Below are 5,568 nucleotides of genomic sequence, written 5' to 3' on the forward strand. Positions count from 1 at the left end.
ATATTCATTGGAAGGACTGATGCTAAAGCTGAAACTCCAATATTTTGGCCACCTCATGCGATGAGTTGACTCACTGGAAAAGACTCTGATGCTGGGAGGGATTGGGGGTAGGAGGAGATGGGGACGACAGAGAATGAGATGGCTGGATGGCATCACCGACTCTGTGGACATGAGTTGGGTGAACTCCGGGAGTTGGTGATGGACAGGGAGGCCTGGCGTGCTGTGATTCATGGGGTCGCGGAGAGTCGGACACGACTGAGCGACTGAACTGAACAGATAAGGAAGGGAATAAGTCACAAGGAATGGAATGAGTCACGAAGTTTCCTGAGCCTTGAGAATCTGGCCAGCTCCCAGGGATCAGTGAACATTCTGAGACTTATGACTAGAGATATCAGCATCTAGCTTATTAGTCAGAACTATATATTTACATGATGATTATCAGCTTGCAGTTTGGCAATAAAAGCAGGACTCCTTTGGACGGCACCTTGAAGTCTCACATGTGGATGGACACACTGCCTGGGACCTCTCAATTGAGGACTCCAGAGTGCTATTCCAGGGTCTTCCAGCATTGCCTGAATCTGGATGTAGGTATGTCCCCAGTTTGGTGATGTATATATTTGTTTCTTGCTATACTACTTGTGGCTCTTCCAACTGGCAATCCAAACTGGATCTAGATGTAGAAGCTTTTCTAATTTGGTGATGTATGTATATATATAATATATATATACACACAGAGACACACACACACATATATATTTCTTGTGGTGATGTATATGTGTGTGTGTTAGTCACTTGGTCATGTCTGACTCTTTGCGATCCCATGGACTGGAGCCTGCCAGGCTCCATGAAATTCTCTAGGCAAGAATACTGGAGTGAGTTGCCATTCCCTTCTCCAGGAAACTTCCCAACCCAGGGATCGAACCCAGGTCTCCTGCATTGCAGGCATTTTCTTTACCATCTGAGCCACCAGGGAAGCCCCCTGGCAATGTACATATGTATACATAATTATCTCTATACTTGTCCTCATACTGTAACTTATTACTAACATAATAACCTTCCTTATTTATTGCGTAAAGTGTAGAATGGTCATTTTACTGGTCAGTCCTCTGGGCCTAAAAATGAAAGTGATTCAGCGAGCCATAAATCTTTCGCCAGAACAGAGGTACAAACTACTATGTATAAAATAAATAAGCTACAAGGATATATTGTACAACAAAGGGAATGGAGAAAATATTTTATAACCATAAATGTAATATAATCTTTAAAAACTATGAATCACTATGCTATATACCTGACGCTTACATAATATTGTACACTAACTATAACTCACATGACTGCTAAATGCCCAAAGCAAGGGTCAGGTTTAGATTCATCTGACTCTGAAGCCAGCTCACAATGCTATGTGTACAACTATTTAAAGCCAAGGAATATTGGCAGATTTGTGTTCAATTCAAAAAGGAAATCTAATTGAAGCATATTAAGTTTTCAAGTTATACGAAGACTTAAAGTATTCAGTGCTATTTGAAAACTGAACTACACAAATAGTCATCACAGAAAGTAATGAAAAAATCCATTTCCCCCTTGACCCACTGCTATTCCCAACCACTGCGCTTATGTGAATCCCATATAAAGGAAGAATAGAAATCCTAATTCACTGCCATTTATACTCTAGTTCATTTATTCATTTTTGTTTCGTTTTTAAAATATGTCTTTTTCATCTGTTATTTTCATTTACAAATGGTGCTTTTCATTTCAATTCCTTATCCTTCCACAGAGCACTTTCTGTAAAACAGATCCCAGGACTGGAAAATGTCTAATACTATTTGATGGTGATAACAATAAAGACAATGAATGACCAATATGATAAGGATGATGACTACACAAACAATAATCCATAGATGTTCAGCATAGTCCCCATTCAGTTCAGTTCAGTCGCTCAGTCCTGTCCGACTCTCCGCGACCCCATGAATCACCAACTCCTGGCACGCCAGGCCTCCCTATCCATTACCAACTCCCGAAGTTCACTCAAACTCATCTCCACAGAGTCGGTGATGCCATCCAGCCATCTCATTCTCGGTCGTCCCCTTCTCCTCCCGCCCCCAACCTTTCCCAGAATCAGAGTCTTTTCCAGTGAGTCAACTAGTCGCATGAGGTGGCCAAAGTATTGCAGTTTCAGCTTTAGCATCAGTCCTTCCAATGAACACCCAGGACCAATCTCCCTTAGAATGGACTGGTTGGATCTCCTTGCAGTCCAAGGGACTCTCAAGAGTCTTCTCCAACACCACAGTTCAAAAGCATCAACTCTTCGGCGATCAGCCTTCTTCACAGTCCAACTCTCACATCCATACATGACCACGGGAAAAACCATAGCCTTGACCAGACGGACCTTTGTTGGCAAAGTAATGTCTCTGCTTTTTAATATATTATCAAGCTTGGTCATAACTTTCCTTCCAAGGAGTAAGCGTCTTTTAATTTCCTGGCTGCAGTCAGCATCTGCAGTGATTTTGGAGCCCAAAAAAATAAAGTCAGCCACTGTTTCCACTGTTTTTCCATCTATTTCCCATGAAGTGATGGGACCAGATGCCATGATCTTTGTTTTCTGAATGTTGAGCTTCAAGCCAACCTTTTCACTCTCCTCTTTCACTTTCATCAAGAGGCTTTTGAGTTCCTCTTCACTTTCTGCTATAAGGGTGGTGTCATCTGCATATCTGAGGTTATTGATATTTCTCCCAGCAATCTTGATTCCAGCTTGTGCTTCTTCCAGCACAGCGTTCCTCATGATGTACTCCGCATATAAGTTAAATAAGCAAGGTGACAATATATAGCCTTGACGCACTCCTTTTCCTATTTGGAAACAGTCGGTTGTTCCATGTCCAGTTCTGACTGTTGCTTCCTGACCTGCATACAGGTTTCTCAAGAGGCAGGTCAGGTGGTCTGGTATTCCCATCTCTTTCAGAATGTTCCACAGTTTATTGTGATCCACACAGTCAAAGGCTTTGGCATAGTCAATAAAGCAGAAATAGATGTTTTTCTGAAACTCTCTTGCTTTCTCCATGATCCAGCGGATGTTGGCAATTTGATCTCTGGTGCCTCTGCCTTTTCTAAAACCTGCTTGAACATCTGGAAGTTCACGGTTCACATATTGCTGAAGCCTGGCTTGGAGAATTTTGAGCATGACTTTACTAGCATGTGAGATGAGTGCAATTGTGCGGTAGTTTGAGCATTCTTTGGCATTGCCTTTCTTTGGGATTGGGATGAAGACTGACCTTTTCCACTCCTGTGGCCACTGCTGAGTTTTCCAAATCTGCTGGCATATTGAGTGCAGCACTTTCACAGCATCATCTTTCAAGACTTGAAATAGCTCAACTGGAATTCCATCACCTCCACTAGCTTTGTTCGTAGTGATGCTTTCTAAGGCCCACTTGACCTCACATTCCAAGATGTCTGGCTCTAGGTCAGAGATCACGTTATCGTGACTATCTTGGTCGTGAAGATCTTTTTTGTACAGTTCTTCTGTGTATTCTTGCCACCTCTTCTTAATATCTTCTGCTTCTGTTAGCTCCCTACCATTTCTGTCCTTTATCGAGCCCATCTTTGCATGAAATGTTCCCTTGAAATCTCTAATTTTCTTGACGAGATCTCTTGTTTTTCTTATTCTGTTGTTTTCCTCTATTTCTTTGCATGGATCACTGAGGAAGGCTTTCTTATCTCTCCTTGCTATTCTTTGGAACTCTGCATTCAGATGCTTATATCTTTCCTTTCCTCCTTTGCTTTTCGCTTTTCTTCTTTTCACAGCTATTTATAAGGCCTCCTCAGACAGCCAGTTTGCTTTTTTGCATTTCTTTTCCATGGGGATGGTCTTGGTCCCTGTACAATGTCACGAACCTCCGTCCAGAGTTCATCAGGCACTCTATCTATCAGATCTAGTCCCTTAAATCTATTCCTCACTTCCACTGTATAATCATAAGGGATTTGATTTAGGTCATACCTGAATGGTCTAGTGGTTTTCCCTACTTTCTTCAATTTCAGTCTGAATTTGGCAATAAGTAGTTCATGATCTGAGCCACAGTCAGCTCCTGGTATTGTTTTTGCTAACTGTATACAGCTTCTCCATCTTTGGCTGCAAAGAATATAATCAATATGATTTCGGTGTTGACCATCTGGTGATGTCCATGTGTAGAGTCTTCTCTTGTGTTGTTGGAAGAGAGTGTTTGCTATGACCAGTGCATTCTCTTGACAAAACTCTATTAGCCTTTGCCCTGCTTCATTCCATGCTCCAAGGCCAAATTTGCCTGTTACTCCAGGTGTTTCTTGACTTCCTACTTTTGCATTCCAGTCCCCTATAATGAAAAGGACATCTTTTTTGGGTGTTAGTTCTAAAAGGTCTTGTAGGTCTTCATAGAACCGTTCAACTTCGGCTTCTTCAGCGTTACTGGTTGGGGCATAGGCCTGGATTACTGTAATATTGAATGGTTTGCCTTGGAAATGAACAGAAATCATTCTGTCATTTTTAAGATTGCATCCAAGTACTGCATTTCAGACTCTTTTGTTGACCATGATGACTACTCCATTTCTTCTAAGGGATTCCTGTCCACAGTAGTAGATATAATGGTCATCCGAGTTAAATTCACCCATTCCAGTCCATTTTAGTTCACTGATTCCTTGAATGTCTATGTTCACTCTTGCCATCTCCTGTTTGACCACTTCCAATTTGCCTTGATTCATGGACCTAACATTCCAGGTTCCTATGCAATATTGCTCTTTACAGCACCGGACCTTGCTTCTATCATCGGTCACATCCACAACTGGGTACTGGTTTTGCTTTTGCTCTATCCCTTTATTCCTTCCAGAGTTACTTCTCCACTGATCTCCAGTAGCATACTGGGCACCTACCGACCTGGGGAATTCCTCATTCAGTATCCTATCATTTTGCCCTTTGATACTGTTCACGGGGTTCTCAAGGCAAGTATACTGAAGTGGTTTGCCATTCCCTCTCCAGTGGACCACGTTCGGCTGTGGTCCATGTGATCAGATCAACTAGTTTCCTGTGATTATGATTTCAGTGTGTCTGCCCTCTGATGCCCCCTCGCAATACCTACCGTCTTATTTGGATTTCTCTTACCTTGGTCGTGGAAAATCTCTTCACAGCCGCTCCAGCAAAGTGCAGCCGCTGTACCTTACCTTGGATGAGGGGTATCTCCTCAAGGCCGCCCCTCCTGACCTTGAACGTGGGGTAGCTCCTCTCGGCCCTCCTGCGTCCGCGCAGCCATCCCCTGTTGGACGTGGGGCGGCTCCTCTCGGCCGCTGGGCCTGGCCTCAGGCGTGGGGTAGCTCCAATCGGCTGCGCCTCTTTGCCTGGTCGGTGGCGCCGGGGGGTCTGCGCCGCAGGGGCCGGCGTCCCTCGCGCTACTTAACAAAGAACTCTTTAAAATAAGATAAGGAAGTTCACGGAGGTATTTTACTAATATATTTATGCAAACATTCAGGCCTAGAGTCATATCTCTGAGTTAACAGATACATAAATACTCTCCTTACATTTCCAATAGGTTTATTGTAACATTCGCAAAA

Source organism: Moschus berezovskii, chromosome 4 (assembly GCF_049115385.1).
Source record: "Moschus berezovskii isolate FMDL1 chromosome 4, NW_MosBer_1.0, whole genome shotgun sequence".
Lineage (NCBI taxonomy): Eukaryota > Metazoa > Chordata > Mammalia > Artiodactyla > Moschidae > Moschus > Moschus berezovskii.